General features: G+C 37.8%; 1 protein-coding gene across 34 annotated transcripts in view; it reads left to right on the top strand.

Annotated features, from left to right (window-relative positions):
• LOC106875847 (coiled-coil domain-containing protein CG32809) overlaps window positions 1-22002 on the top strand; it is a 931982-nt gene that overhangs the window by 448201 nt on the left and 461779 nt on the right. Inside the window, exon 1 of one of the 34 annotated variants that reach the window (XM_089357323.1) lies at window positions 11033-11315. The exons of 28 other annotated variants lie outside the window; for them this stretch is intronic. The gene's annotated coding sequence lies outside the window, so the exon portion shown is untranslated. Of the gene's footprint in view, window positions 1-11032; window positions 11316-17747; window positions 18095-22002 lie in introns of those variants that run through there. 5 more of the 34 variants (XM_089357322.1, XM_089357326.1, XM_089357330.1 and 2 more) reach the window with 5 other exon arrangements.

Below are 22002 nucleotides of genomic sequence, written 5' to 3'. Positions count from 1 at the left end.
TTCCATATATTATTTTTGAAAACCGACGTATAATCAAGAGTGACTTAAATAAGACCAACTTAAGCCGAGGTATGCCTGTATATAGGTTATGTTTAAATTAAAGTTTAGATAGGAGACTTTAAATGTATCCAAACCTTGTTTTGAGTATGTCCCTAGTAGTGTGTCTTGAGAGTATGTTCACCACATATGGCTACCAGGCATCATCCATAGTACTATGTGTACTGTGGGGGTTGGCATGCTACCCACCTTTAACACAATTGGACAGATGGTGCTCCTGTCTCTAGCAGCTATGGCAAAAGAGGTTGTGAGGTGGACAAGGCTGAGAGGCTTGAAGAAAGATACCTTCTTTAGTCAAGCTCTCCTCACAGGATCTATGTAAAGAATTCCTTGGTGGACATTTAATATATTTTAAATAATTGATAGGGAAGACAGAGCATACTGTAAGCTTTATTTAGCATGATGATTGTTTTGGCTTACATCTGCACTGCTCCCCAGTGACTGGGGAGTGATATAATGGAATTGAATGTACCCCACAGTGCAGAAGAAACATCAACAGGTTACATAATCCATTACAGTGTTATAATATGTACATTTCCCTACTGTATAGAGTAAGATGGTGTTGGTGTGATGCGTGCATTTATAGTAGTTCACAGATTCTTTAATGAGGCAGGATATTTGGTATGTATTCAGGAAGTGGTAGGTAAAGAATGCCTGTATATATATATATATATATATATATATATATATATATATATATATATATATAAAACTTGTCATCCCCCTTCCAAATTCTCTCTGTGTATAACTTTGTTGTACATGTTAACATGTTAACTTTGAGGTGAATAGTCTGGAAATCAGCAGTTCTGTAGTTCTGGCTAGTTAATCAATCAAATGAAGGATTGATTAAATATGCAAATTGCAATATGCTAAACTATTCGAAACACATGTAAGCTAAATAAATCTTTGATGATGTTTCTTTATTCATTGTGTTTTATATGTATGTATATATATATATATATATATATATATATATATATATGTATTATATAAGTAGGTAATAAAGTAAATGCTGACATTCTTAATGTGACAAGTATGATAATTTTAATCAATCAATAGTTTCCTTATTGAGAAAACAATCTGGATGCACTCATAACCAATGGTTGAGTGACATCTTCTGAGTGAACTTAGGTAGGCCCTTCATGTGATCATTTGTATGTGTGGTGTGTATGTATTGATGATATAAAAGGGTAGTATACCTGTTTATTATTAGTTCTTTGCAAACAGAACTGTGAAATGCTGCAATGTTTAAGTATATTAAAAATAGTGATTGATTAACTTATCAGCTTGGCTCCTCTTCCTATTATGCTACATTGAACTTAAGGTTGCCAAGGTCTTATTCACAACTGATAGACTGGGAAAGAATTGATTAAAGAAATTCATCTAAACTCACAAAACTGTTGTAAAATCCACAAACTTTGTTGAAGACAGACAATAGGGAAAATATAAGATTTTGACAGAGGTTCTGGTCATTTCTAATCAGACACAGAGGTACCTGATCAAACAGTAGGTGGTAATAAGCAAACACCACTCAGCAGACATTCCAGCCTGACCAATATTTACCCACAATGCTATTGATATGTTGCAAAACATCTAATAGGTTAAAATATCAAGTCACCTTTGAGATAATTTATACATTAAGAGCAAAAAAATAACAAATGTAGTAAAATACATATATTTTCAGTAGAATTTTACAATAATAATAATGATAATAATAAAAGTAATGCTTTCTAATTTAGGTGCAGAACCAGTAATTTTGGGAGGATTAATCAATGCCATTGAAATCATTACTTACTGGTACTTTATTTTACTGACCTTAGAGAGATGAAAAGTGAAGTTAAGATATAAACTCAGAAATAATGATAATATATCAATAAAATCAAGTACCAGTGAACAATTGAGGCTAGTGGTATCAACTAAACCCCTCCCACAAAGCTGCAGGCCTAAATTAGAAACCATTATTATTCCGGAATGTTGTCAGGCGCTCATTGCCCTCTACCATTCAAGTAATGCAGTCGATGAAAGTTCCACGATAGCAATTTATAGAAATCTAGTGGCGGGTAAGAGCTATGAAGCCCTTGATGAAATTGTAAGCATCAACAAGGATAAACTATCTGGTGAGTTTTTGGCAGACATTCAGGCCAGGAATTACCATGGATAACTTCCAGAAACCCTTGTCCTGGCAGTGCTACTGTGGAGCACTACTGGTTCAAGACAAACTCTATAGGTATGGAAGCACTGTAAAGTAAGACTACCTGAGAGCATTATTGAACTATGGAGTTATCTCAGCTGTTATCACATATAGGATGAATCCGACCATACACTGAGTTTAGTGTGAGGGTTGCCTTGCCACCCACCTTTAACAAGATTGGACAGATAGTGCTTCTGTCTCTAGTGGCTATGGCAAAAGAGGTTGTGAGGTGGACAAGGCTGAGAGGCTTGAAGAAAGACACCTTCCTCTTCAGTTAAGCTCTCATCAACTTTTTTAAGTTCCACTTGGAAATGAAAGTGGAGATGGAGAGGGAAATATCACCCAGTGAATTTATGAAAAGGTGGGGGACTGTGGTAAAAATGGTTAGGGTAAATAGATCGACTCTAAACATGCATTTGTAGATTAGAGAACAACAGTTGGGCAAGGGCTCATGCTGATAGTGGTTGGGGTAATCCTGGATCTGTGGGGTTCATTGATGGGCCCAAGTTGAAGGTTCTCCTGTATTAGGGGGACTACTTCATTCATGTGTTAATACGCTTTGTACAGGGGTCGGCTGAAAAGTTCATAGGCTGACCAAGATATTCGTATGGAATATGACCAAATGAAATATATTTTTCAATATTTTTCCTCTTGTGGTCCACATCTTCCCTCACTCTTACAGTACTTGGTGAAGAAGCTTTCATCCTGTTGGTCAAAAATGTCATCAACAGAAGATATGACATCATCATCACTGTGATACTAGTTCCCAGCAAAGTGTTTATTCATGTTGGAGAACAGATGATAGTTGGATGAGGCCAAATCAGGAGAATAGCAAGGGTGATCAACTAGCTCAAAGTCACAGTCATGTACATCAGTCATTGAAAGCAAGGATTTGTGTTCTGAAGCATTGCACTGATGAAATAAAACCCCTTTCATCAGTTTTCTTAGGTGTTTGGTCTTGATAACATTTCAATACTACCTCAGCAAGTTGGCATAGTATACTCTCCATTGATGATGTGGCCCTTTTGAAGACAGTCAGTAAACACAATGCCTTTTGCATCCCAAAAAACTGAGATCATTACCTTCCCTGCAGATAAAACGACCTTGGCTTTCTTTAGAGCAAGTAACAAGGGGTGTTTTCCACTGCATGAATTGTTTCTTCGTCTCTAGCTCAAAGTGATGAACCCAACACTCATCCTGGAGTGAAACATTCAAGGAAACCAGCTAGATCTACCTGAAACAATGTTAGATTTTCCTGTGATGTGATCAGCCTGGTGTGCTTTTGATCATGTGTCACAAAATGTGGCAGCCATGCAAAATTCATTGTGCAGAATATTCTTAATTCTCTCATTGGACATGCTAATAGCATTGGCTATTTGATTTATAGTCATTTACCTGTCATTCATCACCATATGGTAAACAATGTTTTCCTTGGTGGTGGCAGTTGCAGGATGTTCAGATGTTGGACCAACTTCAAGACTTTCCATTCCCCTCCTAAGTTCAGTTGCCCACTTTTGCACTGTTGATAAAGCTGGAGTCTCATCCCCTAATGGAGCAACCATGTCAGCATAAATGTTGTTGGGAGTTAAACCCCTTTTCTGCAGGTACTTGATAACACCATGATGCCAAGTTTTGTCAATTTTCCCAAAAAGTTGCTACTAGCTACTTTTGAAGTCTTCTTTGAACAATCAGATGACAGTTTACCTGGAAAAAAACTCTGCTGTTATTAATAAGAAGAGATGAAATTAATGCATGCAAATTTCACAGTTGTAGCATCACTTCTTCACAATCAGCCTATGAACTTTTCAATCCACCCTTGTATACTATTCTTTTATTCTTTTACTTGTTTCAGTCATTTGACTGTGGCCATGCTGGAGCACTGCTTTTAGTCGAACGAATCGACTGTAAGTCTTGGCTAGTACAGCAAATTACTCATACAATAGTGCACTTGTACTGCGAGGTTCTACTGTATTATTATTATTAAATGAGAGAGCTATTCGTGCCATCAAAGTGACACTGGGGTACAAATATACAAAGCCCAATATACCTATCATGATTATCCATCTGATAAGTAATGTGGGTTCGATTGTAACATGGTGTGTGTAGTTACTAATTTAGAGTGAGTGTTCTATGATTTAATGTATGAAGAGTATCCGTGAGAGAATCCATTTCAATGTCCTTTTTAATAAAGGTGAATAAAGAATGTTCAGAAGACAGTTCATTTACATTGAAAGAGTGTAAACTTTATTTAAATAAAACAAGTGCTGGCAAGTAGTAATTATGATTAATCTTCATGTGTATGTGAACAAAATACACATGTATGTAAGACAGGAAAAACCTCATGACTTACTTCATACACAGAAGGGTTATGTGGAAGCCATTGTGAGCTAATAAAAGAACAAGAATGTACTGCTCGTTTTGAAGCAGAATGGTAGTTGATATCATTCACGTGAGTTGCACACAGTTAGTGATGGACACAAATAATTGTGGCATGTCAAAGGAAGAGATGTTGTTTCTAGGCAGTCTTTTCAGCAACTGGTTTGAAACTGCCGCTTCTCTGCTGTAGTGAATTCCTTTTAGCTCAGGCAGATCACTGCCTTATTATTCATACGTAATAGATCATTCTTGTCTTGCTACAAGGATACATCAAGCATATGCATCAAAACGATATGTGCAGAACATGATGATCTCATATCAAAATAAATAGTGCATGACCTTGCAGGTGGAGCCTAGTTAAAATTTTCTTCAGATTGAGTAGCCCATCCCACTCAACAGACTCCTGAATAAGGATGTTGAACGAAATATCCATGTTTCCTGAGGTGAAATATTAAAACGCCAAAGAATTCCTCTCGACATATGGCTATGATGCTACCCCACTACTTCTGCTCATGATCAGAGATGCAAGTATCATTAGCCACTGAGGGACATACTCAACTGGTTAAGGTAAAAAAAACTAACAAGTGAATTTGTGGTATTGAGCAGAATTTTTGCTGTAGCCCATCTTTTATACCAAGACAAAATATGTACATGATAACATTTTCAGTCAGTTAACATCAGAAACCATGAGAGCCATTGCTGGTACTGTATCAGGGCATTATTATCATCATTATCTTCATTCAATTTTGTTTCCATTTCTTGCCGAGTGTCTTCCCAACACTTAGGGCAAAGAAACTCACTGTATACATTGGTAGGCTATTAAATTAAGCACACCTGATTGTTCATTTACAAAGCCATGTGATAGAAAAAAAGGGGAAGAAATAAAATAGAAAGAAAAAGGGAAGAAGGAAAGAATGGAAAAAAAACCCCAGAAAATAAAAGGGGAAAAGGAAAGAAAATTCACAGCGACAATGCTCTTTTCAATACATTTGATGTACTGGTTAAGACAATCTTTTTTGCACTTCCAGCATGGATGGTAAGCCAGGGATCATACTTAAATAACTTTCAGTTCCCTTTTTGATCATTTCAAGTGCTCCTACATCCACTGGTGTTGTAACCGTTTTGAGATGCTACACTTCCAACCTGAGTATTATACATGAACTCACTAGCAAATTTTTTGTTCTCCTTCATCACAGAATGAAGCTTCTTATGTTTCTCATGGTTTTCAATGAGTTTTAGCATCCAGGCGTTAGATGTTTCAAGATATTTGGCCAGTCCAATTGTGGTGGTTTTGCAAGACATTTCCACTGCTGTTGTAATGATAAGGTTGAAGTAATTGTAACAGTAATAATGGTGGAGTTGACAGTAGTGGCAGAGATAATAACTGTCTCTACATCTGTATCACAGGGCTCAATACTAATAATTTTAATGTAACACAAAAATGTCTTACAAAAGAAAAAGGGAAACTACAACGGTACACCGAATTGCTTGTCTTATGGTTAATCTGGAAGCACATCTCCCAAGAGAAAATATACAGTGACAATGTTCTTCTCATCTCAATACGTGTGACGTATCAGTTAAGACTATTTTTTGTACTTCCTGCATAGATGGTAAGCCAGGGATCATACTTAAATAGTTTTCAGTTCCTTTTTTGATCATATCAAGTGCTCCTACAATCACTGATATCGTAACCATCTTGAGATACCACATTTTTTCAATTTCAATCAGCAAATTTTTATATTTTCTGAGCTTATCAAATTCTTTTGCCGAAATATTATGATCACAAGGTATGCTCATGCCAATCAATAAACAAATTTTATTGTTTTGGTCTTTCACAACAATATCTAGTTTATTAGCTTTGATGGTCCGGTCTGTATGTACTGGAAAGTCCCAAAAAATTGTTACATTTTCTCACTCAGTTACAGCCTCAGGATGGTGTTTGTACCATTTGTCAGCAGTTTTGATTTTATAATGCTGACATATTATCGAGTATAGATATTGGCCAAATCTGTCAAGTCTAAATTTATACTCTACCATTTCAATCTCGTCGTTGCCATATTGGCACTTTGGGTCTACTCCATTTTTCATCATATTGGTTTGGTAGTTCCAGGTCAATAAGGTCTGGTCTTGAGCAACTAAAATAAAGCCTTCGCTCTCTGCTTTTAACCCTGAGCTCCATAGCCACTGATGGATGTGTTTCTGGTCTACATCAGCTTGTTTGCTTCAAGCCACATATTTGCCATGCAGAGGTTTTTGTTCCCACCTATCTGTCAGTTGTTCAAATTCTTTTTGCTTTATCATCGATTTCACCTTCTTTGCAACAACAGTTACTGCACTTCCATCATGCTGTTCAACCTGGATATTATGCACAAACTCGCAAGTAAATTTTTTTGCTCTCCTTCATGACAGAATGAAGCTTCTTACATCTCTCATGGTTTTTATTATTACTATTATTGTCACTTTTATTATTATTGCTAAAAAGGGAGTGAACTGGTAGAATCGTTAGCATGCCAGGCAAAATGCTTATCAGCATTTCGTCTGTCTTTATATTCTTAGTTCAAATTCCACTGTGGTCAACTTTGCCTTTTATCCTTTTGGGGCCAAAAAAATAAGTACAAGTCATGTACTGAAATCAATGTGATTGACTTACCCCGTCCCACAAATTTCAGGCCTTGTGCCCATTGTAATAAAGGATTATTATTATTATTGAAGATAGTGAACCTGTAGAATCATTAGGGAGTTGGACAAAATACTTAGTAGCATTTATTCCAGCTCTTTACATTCTAAGTTCAAATACCACTAAAGTTAACTTTGCTGTTCATGCTTCTGGAATCAATAAAATAAGTACTAGTTGAATACTGAGATCAATGTAATAGGCTTACCTCTGCCCTTAAAATTGCCTAGTGCTAAAATTTGGAACCATCATAATTATTCTATTATTAATAGAATTTTTGTTTGAAGTATGTTAGATGATATAAACATTATTAATATAACATAAGTAATGTACATGAATGGTTAAATGTTGTGAAGCTGTGGTACATCGTCCAGAGTAGAACCTTTTAAATCGATCCACATCATACCCAGATTAGTATATCATTTCTTACAACTGTCCATTTTATCTGTCAGAAGTTAATCTTTTGTCCCTTGACTTTTCCTCCTGTATCCCTGCTGTTCCACTGGCAGCTTGTCATTCATTTCAAGGAAGTCATACACAATTAGATATTATTCTTGTCATCAACTTCCATGTTAAGAGTAGGCAGGAGATTGGCCAGTAATTATCCACCACTGCAGAGATGATCAAAATATCTGGCAGTGTTGGCTATAGCCTAGTCACCTGTATAGTTAACCAGGGGATACACGAAGGAGACATAACCAATGACTGGTGTAGCAGCACCATAGTCAACTGCTATAAAGGTAAAGGTGACGCTTTAGATACAAATAATTACAGAGGTATCAAGTTGCTGGATCAGGTAATGAAAGTCATGGAGAGGGTCATAGCCAAACTAAATTAAAGAGAGAGTCAGTTTAGATGAGATACAGTTTGGTTTTGTGCCAGGGAAAAGCACCACTGATGCTATATTTCTTGTAAAACAGCTGCAGGAGAAATACCTAGCCAAAGATAAACCTCTGTACCAGGCTTTTGTTGACATGGAAGCCTTTGACAGGGTCCCCTGCTCCCTTATCTGGTGGTCAATGAGGAAACTAGGGATAGATGAGTGGTTAGTGAGAGCTGTGCAAGCCATGTACAGGGACGCTGTCATTAAGGTGAGGGTTGGCAACGAGTACAGTGAAGAATTCCGAGTAGAGGTAGGGGTCCACCAAGGTTCAGTCCTCAACCCCCTCCTATTTATCATAGTCCTCCAGTCCACAGGAATTCAAGACAGGATGCCCCTGGGAGTTCCTCTATGCTGATGACCTTGTCCTAATTGCTGAGTCACTATCAGAACTAGAGAAGTTTCAGGTGTGGAAGCAAGGACTAGAATCGAAGGGCCTTAGAGTCAACCTAGCTAAAACCAAAGTCTTAATAAGTAGGAAGTAGACAAAACACAAACCCCTTCAGGTAGATGACCCTGCATTATCTGTAGAAAAAGGCATAGGTAGAAACTCTATAAGATGTACCCAGTGTAAGCTATGGATACATAAGAGGTGCAGCAATATCAACAGTTGCTGGAAGTTATGTTGAAGTCCAAAAGTACTTCAGGTTTGTTCTCGCCAGACAGTGTAGCAAATGTAATTTCAGAATTTAGCTATAATCCAGAAGAAGGTATTACATTTTCTGCATATTTTTGAAGATATGAAGAAATCTTCAAAGAGGAATGCAAAAATTGGATGGACAATGAAAAAGTACGATTACTTTTAAGAACTTTATCCCCTGCTACACATGAAAAATACTCTAACTACATTCTGCTGAAAAAAGCATGCGAAATTTGTTTCAATGAAACAATTAAATTGTTATCGAAAATTTTCAATGAAAGAAGCTCCCTGTTCAATATTCACTGGGAATGTTTGAATTTAGTAAAAAGAGATGATGAAGATTTTATCACCTCTACTGGGGTCGTCAATCGAGAAGGTGAAAAATTCAAACTAAAAGAATTAAACACCAGACATGTTCAAATGTCAAATTTTTGTCCAAGGGTTAACTGCAAGCAAAGATGCAGAGATAAATGCTCAGATATTGACAAAATTAGAACAGGTCCAGATTTTGACTCTGCTGGCAGTGGCAGAGGAATGTCAGAGAATTATTTATCCATGACATGATGCAAATAAAATCAAAGAAAAGGATTACTCTTACATACATGCATGTCAACCTGTAACAAATAAAGAAAAAGAAAAACGAAGATCAAGACCTAATCCATGCTATGGGTGTGGAGGTCTCTTTCACTTTAAGACAAAAGTAAATGAATAAAATCTTTTTACGGAAATTAACGAATGACAACTCTGCAAGTCAAAGTGAAAGATCACCTAAGCAACTTTCTTTATTATAATACAGATGTGACTAATTCGGAGAAACATTACTTTCGTTATTCACACATCGTCTGTCTCGTAATCGAACACTGTAATTTTGGTTCAAATTGAAAGTGTAAAACTATTTTCACTTTCTAATGAAACCTGGTCATTGTAGCTTTCAGTATCAGCACGTTTCACTGTTGGGTGGATGGATGGATGGGGAGGGGATTAAAGTCACATACATATGCTAAGACACATGCACAAACATACATTAACGCACACCTCAAGCTTATCTCTATCCCTGTGTGTGTCTGTCTGTGTCTTTAGATGTGTGTGTGTGTGTGTGTGTGTGTGTGTGTGTGTGTGTGTGTGTATCAGTCACAAAAATGTATGTATACTGACAGACACAAACACCATCACTCACATATACTTGTCAGTCATTGGCCTAATGTATGTAACGAACACGCGAACACACTCATATAGAAAATGTGACATTATTGTCGTTGTGGTGGTGGTGGTGGTGGTAAAAGATGTTGTTTATGATAGGTGACTAAAAGAAAACTGATAATGTTAAATTTTTGTAATGCAAATAAGTGAATGAAAATATAGTTTAGTTGGTAGCCAAAAGCATACTGAATCTTTTGATACCCTATACATCAAAATTGGCAACTCGGTTTTGGAATGCATAAGGAACACACACACACACACACACACACACACACACACACACACACATACAAACTCTCTTTTATAGATATAGATAGATAAAAAAAACAGACCTAGTTGAAAATAGCGTTTTAGGGTACCAGTTATTATGATATCAGTATTTTCTATAAAGCTTCAAGTTGAGTTTCTGACCAGTTGTGTCAAATCATATGATAATTACTGTGGTGATGATACTTTATAATTATCTTTCATTAAAAGATATTGTGATTAAGTAAACATTTAACCAGTTATCTATTAATGTTATGCCTAATTTTAGAGAAGTTTGATTGGTTTTATTGTTTGGGTCATTAAAATTTGAATAATGAACTTTGACATGAAAGTTGGTTTCTCAGAAACCTGCTTCAAAATTTTACCTGCCATCAATTTTTCGTTTCTTTTTTTTTTTTAACTGTATGGTATTATATCATAAGAGGTATATAATAAGTTAGATCTGCAAAGTAATTTTGATTCGAAGTTGAAGCTGTTTTGTTTTACATTATATATACCTTTCAGAAAGACAAGAGCTTTATTTTTCCTCCTCTACAACACCGGACTTTTCTAACAAGTAAAAAAAATTATCTATTGAGAAATTGTGTATGTATATTTTGTTTTTAATTGTTTTAGTTTGCATTTGCTGGTCAAGGTTCTTGTTTTTATTTTTTAATTCATTTAGTGTTTTTTGTTGTATTTGTGAATGAGAGAGAGAAAGAGAGAGATAGAAAGAAAAGGAGTTGAACCAAATAATTTCTTCAGTTTCTGGTCTAGTCTTCTCACACTTGTCAACTTGTATTCTGTCCAACATGAAGTTGTTAACCAATAGCAAAAAAGGAAAACACTTAACTGCATATCTACCTACCTTTTCAGTAGCAGTGATTTTTTTGACAAGTAGGTTTATCTTTGATAAATTATATAAGTGAGGTAGTCAGTGAAAAAAAAAATGTACAGTAACAATGAGCTAACTTGATTTATAAATTCTAGGATTCCATATGGTGAAATAACATTTACAATGAAGGTAACAAAAACTACATGATATGAAGAGGTAGGCTAGTTCAACTGAATATATTATTGATTACTTTCTTACTAACTTAGAAGTTAACCACATGATCTCTGGTTAAACCTCTATGTTCATACATGATTCGATCATGTACATATACTACCCTATGAATTATGTTGAAACATTTATCATTTCCATATTTAGTTACATCAAATGTTGTTATTGTTGTCTTTGTCTTTCTTAATCTAAAAGTTATGTGCAAGAGTCAATTTAGTTAACTTTGTCCTTTCCCTGAAAATACCAATATTACAAATCATTATTGATATAGATCAAGAAGTTACAAAATGTTATATACGAAATTTATAGTTACAATTGATTTTTATCCATTTTTCTATGTCAGTGTGGATAAAGTTTTTAATTTTTATCCACATGCAAATCAGCACATTTTCATACTGCATATTTTTTTTTATCAATCTTATAATGGGTTGATGCCCAGCCTACTGCTAACTACTCCACCATGAAAATAGAATCTGTTTTCTAGGATAAACTTGAGCTACTTTGCTTCAAGATTCAAGTGCACAGTATGAACTTTTAAATGTATGATTAATAGGAATTAATTTTTAATTTCATACAAATGGTTGAATAAAAGAATAGGTGACTGAATCAAATCCAATATACTGCTAGTACTTATTTTACCTTCTTCAAGGGGCAAAAGATAAAATAAACTCTGATGAACTAGTGAGGTTTTACAACTTATAGAATAAGGTGTTCTACTCTTTTGATTTCATTGTATAAATATTAAAATTATTCATGATGTAATTTTTTTATCCAAAATAATTTGAAATAAGTCAATGATGAAAGGATACTGCAAAATATGATTTATTTTTGTGATTATTGTAATGACTGATCCTTTCTTTTTGATAAAAATTTTTCTTTTGTTCAAAATATTTGGGGAACATAAAGATACTGAAAATTTATACATTGTCATAAAAAACGTTGCAGCCAAAACATTAAATAGCGTTGCTCTATATGATAAATGAAACAAATCAAATAATTTATGCCTTGTGACAAGAAAACATAATAGAATGAACACTGCAAGACAAGTTTTAGTGTTACAACATTTAGGGTTTCAATATTTTATTACTTCTTTCAATATTTGATACATACCACTGCTACTAGATATTCAGATGTAAAGAAATACTACATGTTTTCAACAAGGTAGACTGAAGTTAAGTGGTTCTGTCCCTTTTACCCTTTTATCTAGGCCCAATATAATAGTTGTAATGAGATTTGAACAAATCAATAGATAATCAGTTATCTAATCAGAAAAATACAAAATTTGTGAATTTGTGTGGTTTCTACAAGAGTTAAAAAGATATCCTTTTACAGTAGAGGAAAATTAATTTCATACAAAAAATAAAATGTTATCACAAGTATTGAAATTATTTTACCAAATTTTAACAATACACATGTGTTACAGAATCAGAAATGGATGTATGCGTGTGCTACATATAAAAATAACAAGATTGGCACTCTCAACGTCGGCACGCTGAAAGGTAGATCTGGTGAAATTGTTGAGATGCTTGAACGGAGACGTGTAGATATGTGCTGCATCCAGGAAGTAAGATGGAGAGGAGGTTCTGCGAGGTTCCTCACCGGCAAAGAACACAGGTACAAGATTTTCTGGGCAGGGAACACTGACAGGGTAGGGGGCGTAGGAATACTTCTAGCGGAGAAATGGGTGGATAAGGTAATCGAGGTCGTTAGAGTAAGTGACAGAGTACTTAAGATCAGACTAGTGCTTCATCATAGATTAGCTACTGTCATCTCAGCCTATGCACCTCAACCGGGGCTACCAGATGGTCTGAAAGACCAATTCTATGACACCCTCTTGCAAACTACCTCGTCGACGAGTGACAGGGACCTTCTCTTTGTGGCTGGAGACTTCAACGGTCATGTCGGACGTCGTGCTGGAGGCTTCCATGGCATACATGGAAGCTATGGCTTCGGTTCCCGCAACGAGGAGGGAACCAGACTGCTGGAGTTCTGTGATGCAACCGATCTTATGGTCTGCAATACCAACTTCAGGAAACCTGCCAGTCACCTAGTCACCTACCGCTCCGGCAGACACTCTAGCCAAATCGACTACATCCTCGCCAGAAATAGGGAAAGAGGGCGGCTTATAAATGCCAAAACCTACCCTGGCGAAGAATGTACCCCACAACATAGATTAGTAGTTAGTGACTTTGGGATCAAGGCAAAATGGGTGCCCAGAATTAGACAGGCTTGGAGGAGAAGGGTGTGGAAGCTTAAAGACCCTGCAAATGGACAGAGACTTAGAGACAAGTTACTTGAAGCATTTAACGAAATAGAAGGGGATATAGCATCATACAACGTGGAAGACAATTGGAGATTTCTGCGGGACAACCTGTTGAAAGCCACCGACCAGATTTGTGGGTGGTGTAAGGTCCCCTCCCGACCCAGAGTAACGTGGTGGTGGAACAAGGAGGTAGACAGGGCTATTAGACAAAAGAAACAGGCTTGGAAGGACTGGAAGAACGGTGGTAGCAGGGAATTGTACCAATGTGCCAGAAGGGAGGCTAGGCGACAGGTTTATTTAGCCAGAGGGGAAGCAGATAAGGAAAGATTTGCCAATGTTCTGCACCGTGAGGACCAAAGACTCGAGGTATTTCGTGTTGCAAGACAGTGTAGGAGAGAGAATAGTGATGTTGTAGGAGAGAAATGTGTTCGCATGGATGATGGTACGCTTGCATTAAATGAGGATGCAAAGAAAGAGGTCTGGAGATGCCACTACGATAGATTGCTTAATAAAGAGAATGAATGGGAGAAAGAGAGCCTGCCGTATGTCGACCCAATAAAGGGACCAGCTATCCGAGTTGATAGTACCAGGGTAGATAAAGCAATTAAGAGTATGAAGACTGGGAAATCCCCCGGCCCATCAGGAATCACTGCAGAGATGCTCAAAATATCTGGCAGTGTTGGCTATAGCCTAGTCACCCGTATTACGAACCAGGTGATACACGAAGGAGTCATACCCAATGACTGGTGTAGCAGCATCATAGTCAACTGCTACAAAGGTAAAGGTGACGCTTTAGATACAAATAATTACAGAGGCATCAAGCTGTTAGATCAGGTTATGAAAGTTACAGAGAGGGTCATAGCCCAACTAATTAGGGAGCGAATCAATTTAGATGAGATGCAGTTTGGGTTCGTGCCAGGTAAAAGCACTACTGATGCCTTATTTCTAGTGAGACAGTTGCAGGAGAAATACCTAGCTAAGGATAAACCTCTGTACCTGGCTTTCGTTGACATGGAGAAAGCCTTTGACAGGGTCCCCCGATCCCTTATCTGGTGGTCAATGAGGAAACTTGGGATAGAAGAATGGTTAGTGAGAGCTGTACGAGCCATGTACAGAAATGCTGCCAGTAAGGTGAGGGTTGGAAATGAGTACAGCAATGAATTCCGGGTAGAGGTAGGGGTCCACCAAGGTTCCGTCCTCAGCCCCCTCTTATTTACCATAGTCCTCCAGGCAATCACAGAGGAGTTCAAGACAGGTTGCCCCTGGGAGCTCCTCTATGCTGATGACCTTGCCCTAATTGCGGAGTCACTATCAGAACTAGAGGAGAAGTTTCAGGTGTGGAAGCAAGGTCTAGAATTGAAGGGCCTTAGAGTCAACCTAAAACCAAAATCCTAATAAGTAGGAAGGTAGATAAAACACAAACCCCTTCAGGTAGATGGCCCTGCTTAGTATGTAGAAAAGGAGTAGGTAGTAACTCTATAAGATGTACCCGGTGCAAGCTATGGACACATAAGAGGTGCAGCAACATCAAAGGCAGGTTAACTAGCAAGTTAGTTTTTGTTTGTGGCAGATGTTCAGGTGCAATAAAGACTGTAAACAAACAGGAAACAACTTCTATCTCATTCCAGGGTGAAAAACTAGAGGTAGTCGATAGCTTCCACTATCTGGGCGACCAAGTTAGTAGTGGGGGTGGGTGTGCTGAAAGTGTAGCTGCTGAAAGTGTAGCTGGGCAAAGTTTAGAGAGCTCTTACCCCTGCTGGCGACAAAGGGACTCTCACTCAGAGTAAAAGGCAGACTGTATGACGCATGCGTACGAACAACCATGCTACATGGCAGTGAAACATGGGCTGTAACTGCTGAGGACATACGTAAGCTCGCAAGGAATGAAGCCAGTATGCTCCGTTGGATGTGTAATGTCAATGTGAATACTCGTCAGAGTGTAAGTATCTTGAGAGAAAAGCTGAACATTTGAAGCATCAGTTGTGGCGTGCAAGAGAGACGATTGCGCTGGTATGGACATGTGGTGAGAATGGATGAGGATAGCTGCATGAAAAAGTGCCACACCCTAACAGTTGAGGGAACCCGTGGAAGAGGTAGGCCCAGGAAGACCTGGGCTGAGGTGGTGAGGCAAGACCTTCGTACATTGGGCCTCACCGAGGCGATGACTACTGACCGAGACCTTTGGAAATGTGCTGTGCGTGAAAAGACCCTGCAAGCCAAGTAAGATCGTTGCCAGTGCCCCTGGACTGGTTCTTGTGCAGGTGGCACATGAGATGCACCATTTTGAGCGTGGCCGTTGCCAGTACCGCCTGACTGGCTCCCGTAGGATTTTCGAGCGAGATCGTTGCCAGTGCCCCTGGACTGGCTTGTGCGGGTGACACATAAAAGACACCATTTCGAGCGTGGCCGTTTTCGTGCGGGTGACACGTAAAAGCACCCACTACACTCTCTGAGTGGTTGGCGTTAGGAAGGGCATCCAGCTGTAGAAACTCTGCCAAATCAGACTGGAGCCTGGTGTTGCCATCCGGTTTCACCAGTCCTCAGTCAAATCGTCCAACCCATGCTAGCATGGAAAGCGGACGTTAAACGATGATGATGATGATGATGAAGGAGAAAGTGAAAGAGTCTCTAATGAAAAGTTAGATGAATATTCATAGACACAAGAATGAGAAATATCAGTTTGTCGTCAATTGTACGCGGTAGTTGAAATACTGTATCAAGAAGTTATGGTAATGATGCAAAGTCAGTGAGGCACATGTTAAATGAAGTTGTGGCTGTAATGCCTGGGTCACTTGTACAAGAGTTCTCACAGACTGTATATTTGCTGTTAACCATGGTGAAGTAACTTACAAACATTGCTATGTTTAAATCTGTGCATTGTTGCTTAAGCTGTGTACGTAGAGGATGTTAATAAGATGATGGAGGCAATGAAGACAGAGGTTACTGTAATGTTGTTGGCATTGTCACTGGAACTTGCTGTATCTTGTGTGGTCAGTGACTGGACCCTAAAAGGTCTGGAACCAAAGATCTTGAGATGAGGAGTAGCTGGCTTTTTTTATAAGGAGCTGTAGGCTCAAACTGAGTTAAGAACAGGTTGTCTCACATGATCTTATTTAGAACTTCAATTGGTTATATGCTGCATATTGGCACAATAGAGTAAGAAACAAATTGTGCCAATACCAACTAATCAGAGTAGTTGACACAATGGGGTCCAAATAGCGGCCAAAAGTTAGCTGTTATCTGCTATGTTCAAATGCCCGTATATATAATAAAGGGGAGAGGATTTTCACTAGAGTGTACACTACAGAAATTTTTAAAATTCTTATGTCTCCTTGCTTTGACATCATGTGATAGTTGTAAAACAAGAGTCACCATCATGCAAGTAGTATCCTTTGTTCCTAATGGGGAAATATTACCTTATTTGGGAACAGGTGAGAGTTGGTGACCAGGACATCCAGCTGTAGAAAATCCACCTCAGCAAAATTCTGGTGAATCTTGACAAGCCTGAAAAAGTGGATGTTAAAATGATGATGATGATGATGAGCTGCTTTTCAATGGATTGTGCATTCTGCACTGTATTTACATCCCGTAACTTTTGTCAAACACAACACAACTTTATATTTTATTTTTACCATGAGACTACTTTGTCAGAATAACTGTGTATGGTTAGTAAACTAGTTTTAATTAAATATTTGGAAATAAGGTATATATGTAAATAAAAATGAGTTATTATTGTTCTAGTTTACACAAAATCAGCCCTGACTGAGATATATAATAAAAGACATGCTTGTCTTTTTGTCTATTTGGAACCTCATTGTCCACAGTGTCCCCCACTTTTTAAAGACAGCTGCATATAATTTAAGGGAGAATTGACTGATATTTTTAGTGACTACATAGTCCACCTTGTTGACTCATTATAACTATAGTTGTTTTATTGGTGATAGTGGCAAAGGAGGATTAAGCAGGAATGCTATTAAATAGCTAAATTTTATCAAAATTGATAAGGAAATAGATATAATATTTAGGTTAAGTTTATAGACTTTGACAGCAGTATTTGTTTTGTTGAATCTCTTTCCTAATATTAGTTATCTTGAGTCTATTCTATACAGGTCATATATTCAGATTTTTTACTCTGACACTTCTTCACTATTTATAACTATTTTACTGTGTCATTTAAACTTATAGCATATACTTCAGGATACAATGTTCAAGATGAACCAAAGTGGAAGTCACAAAGTGACCATATGACTGGCTTGAAATAGTAGTCAAATTTCTCTTAATTTATGCACTACTGCCTTAACATAAAAAAATACATTGAATAATGTTGTCTCAGATTCACTGTTCTTGCAAAGAAGTGGTAGAAAAGAACAGAAAGCCTTTGTTCATAAGTTTGTTTGAACAGAGCTGAACTGGGGGCTAAACCACAACGTTGAAGTTTAACCTATTATATATAATGTTCAGCAAATCTTTGTTTTAATATCTACATAATACACCACTTGTAATTGTAAGTACCATTTACCTTGCTGAGTACATTACACACCACATTACCATTTTGCATTATTGATTTTGTTGTATATAATCTTAATGTTTTGCATAAGCTGTATAGTATATACTAGTTACCTTATGATTTTGCACCTGTTTTAATTATGTCTACATTGTTGTGACAGTTGGCTCCACAATCTTACTTGCCTTATGAAGTTGACTAAATTAACAACTGTTAGAATTATTATTGCCAATAAAATATCAAAAGTTAAGCTGGTGCTTAGCTCTTAATTGCTTAATCCGAGGAAAAAGGGCAGTATTCATGACCTTTTTCGGGGCTTCTGGGAGGAAGAGAAGAAGTTATCCTCAAATCAGGGATCTGATCTGAATGTTTGCAAGTGGACCTCACTAAAGCACCCAAGAACCAGGTAGGGGTGTTAAACTGAGTGATGGATTATGTCTAACACCACTAGGTCTCATTTTAAAGTGGATGAAGATCAAAATGCCTCTTAAATTGGCCAATACTAACTAAAATTCTAAGAACATTTGACACTTATTCCCTACAGCAAAGTGAGCTCTAGCATCATCATCATCATCACCACCACAACCACCACCACCATCATCATCATCATCATCATCATCATCGTTTAATATCTGCTCTCCATGCTAGCATGGCGAACCAGATGGCTGCACCAGGCTCTAATCTGATCTGGCAGAGTTTCTACAGCTGGATGCCCTTCCTAATGCCAACCACTGCGAGAGAGTAGTGGGTGCTTTTACGTGCCATCGGCACAAGGGCCAGTCAAGCGATACTGGAAACGGCCATGCTAAAGTGAAGTTTTTTACATGACACTTGCACAGGAGCCAGTCCAGTGGCACTGGCAACGACCTTGCTCGAATGTTTTGTTCATGTGCTACTGGCACAAGTGCCAGTAAAGCAACACTGGTAATGAACACGTTTGAATGGTGCTTTTTATGTGCCACCAGCATGGAAGCCAGTCAGCTGCTCTGACAGCGGTCATGCTCGGATGGTGCTCTTAGAGCTCCACTGGCACAGGTGCCAGTCATCGAATTTGCGAATTTGATTTGATTTCGATTTCACTTGCCTCAACAGGTCTTCGCTAGCTGACTTTAGTGTCCAATGAAGGAAAGATATACGTAAGTGGGCTGGTTACACCCCTGGCATAGGCCACATGTTATGGTCTTACTTGGTTTGCCGGGTCTTCTCATGCACAACATATTTCCAAAGGTCTTGGTCAATAGTCATTGCCTCGGTGAGGCCTAATATTCGAAGGTCGTCCTTCACCATGTCATCGCAAGTCTTCCTGGGTCTACTTCTTCTACAGGTTCCCTCAACCACTAGGGTGTGGCACTTTTTTACACAGCTATCCTCATCCATTCTCACGACATGACCATACCAGCGCAGTCGTCTCTCTTGCACACCACAGCTGATGCTTCTTAGGTCCAAGTTTTCTCTCAAGGTACTTACGCTCTGTCAAGTATGTACACTGACATTACACATCCATCAGAGCATACTGGCTTCATTCTCTGCAAGCTTACGCATGTCCTCAGCAGTCACAGCCCATGTTTCACTGCCATGTAGTATAGCTGTTCGTACACATGTGTCATACAGTCTGCCTTTTACTCTGAGCGAGAGGCCCTTTGTCACCAGCAGAGGTAGGAGCTCTCTGAACTTTGCCCAGGCTATTCTTATTCTAGCAGCTACACTTTCAGTGCACCCTCCTCTGCTACTGACTTGGTCACCTAGGTAACGAAAGCTATCAACTACATCTAGATTTTCTCCCTGGAATGTGGCAGAAGTTGTTCTCTGCACATTTTCAGTATTTATTACTCCTGAGCACCTGCCACATACAAAAACTATCTTGCAAGTTAGCTTTCCTTTGATATTGCTGCACCTCTTATGTGTCCATAGCTTACACTGGGTACATCTTATAGCATTTCTGCCTACGCCTTTTCTACAGATCGAGCAGGGCCATCTACCTGAAGGGTTTGTGGTTGTCTGCCTTCCTACTTATTAGGACTTTGGTTTTAGCTAGGTTGACTCTAAGGCCCTTCGATTCTAATTCTTGTTTCCAAACCTGAATCTTCTCCTCTAGTTCTGATAGTGACTCAGCAATTAGAGCAAGGTCATCAGCATAGAGGAGCTCCCAGGAGCATACTGTCTTGAATTCCTGTGTTATTGCCTGGAGGACTATGATAAATAGGAGGGGGCTGAGGACTGAACCTTGGTGGACTCCTACCTCTACCCGAAATTCTTCACTGTACTCGTTGCTGCAGTGTACATTAGTTTTGATATATAAATTTCATACCATTTGATGCAGACATGACTACGTAGTTCAATATTACATAGTTTCAAGTTCAGTCACACTGCACTGCATGTTCTGCAAGTGTATTCTATTATGGCTATGAACCAACCAATTCTTTGTGAGTGAATTGGTAGACAGAAAATGTTAGAAATCCATCTTATATATATATACAAGTATGCATGCATGAATATGAGTATGTTTTATCTTCTCCATATGTGTGTGTTTTATCTTCCATATTTGCATGCTGACTGTAAACAAAGCTGTCATCCATACAAATGGTGTCCTTTGTTTGCATTATTCTTTGTCCAGCAATTGTGTTCATTCATGAAGGACTGGGGGAAGTACTACTTTACTTGAAAACAGGTGAGAATTGGCGACTGGAAAAAACCCAACCATAGAAAATCTGCCTTAAAATATTTTGTCTGGCTTATGCAAGCATGGAAAACTGAACATGTAAATGATAATGATGACATCAATAACACACACATTCATGATCTATTTATCAAAATATCTATAACACACTATAAATTCATGAATTTGAGAGACACTTGACTAATATATATGTTTATAATTTTTCTTTTGTATAACACTCATATTTATCATATATAATAGTTTTCATCATTCAGTTTTAATTTTTGCTTTCTCATATTTGAAAGCTACATGCTAAAACAGATGTTTACCTTAATTTCTGAGCAGAATTATTGATAGAATACATGTAAACGTCCTGACTATTAAACTCCTGTTTTATACTTGATATTCTCTAACTAGTCTTTAAATGCAGTCATATTGTAGTTCTGCTCTCAATGGTTTAAGTTGATTATATCAACTCCAGTATTTTATTTTGTACTTATATCAATTTCATTAAAAGAGAAGTCCACCTTTATGTAAAGAACATAACCTGATCTTGTTCAAAGTGTTAATCTTTGTTCAACCATCCCTTGCCAATGTACACCCGTAGTGTTTGTTTTTATGTCAGGCTTTAACATTAAACTGAAAGATTACGTAACACATCTTAGTAAACACGCACACACACATACATACATATGTACATACGGACAGACAGGCAAATGGATATAAATAAATAGTTCTCCACCATTAGCTTTGATGAATAGAATTCATTTGCTCAATAAACTGAATTACTCATTGAATTAGTGTGTTAGTGGCTGAGCATTTACTCAGACATATGTGCCATTAATGAAATGCTCAAGTAGAATCAGTGACACAGTATAAAACAAGACTGTATCTTTGAGTTACAGGCACAACCTATCTAATGGGCTATTGCGCAGTTTATATTTAACCGCAAGTCAATCTGAGTCAATATTTACTTGAGTAAATCTGAGACAATAAACAAAAGACATTTGCTCAAGATGCTGAACAGTGAGATTGAACCCATGACCTTATGATTACAAAGGGAACTGTGTAACTTTGACAAACTGCAACACCCTTTCTGTCAACCAAATTTCACACAAAGCATTAATCAACCCCAAATTATAGCACAAGACACATGCCCAGGGTGCTGCACAGTGAAATAGAATCCAGATTCACATATTTGCAAAGTAAATTGTAGTTCTGAATCATAGTCATACCTGAGTCCCTTTTTTAT

The sequence above is a fragment of the Octopus bimaculoides genome, chromosome 9, assembly GCF_046866305.1.
Source record: "Octopus bimaculoides isolate indiv1 chromosome 9, ASM4686630v1, whole genome shotgun sequence".
Lineage (NCBI taxonomy): Eukaryota > Metazoa > Mollusca > Cephalopoda > Octopoda > Octopodidae > Octopus > Octopus bimaculoides.
Note: the sequence above shows the minus strand (reverse complement) of the source record. Positions and strands in the feature narration are given on the sequence as shown.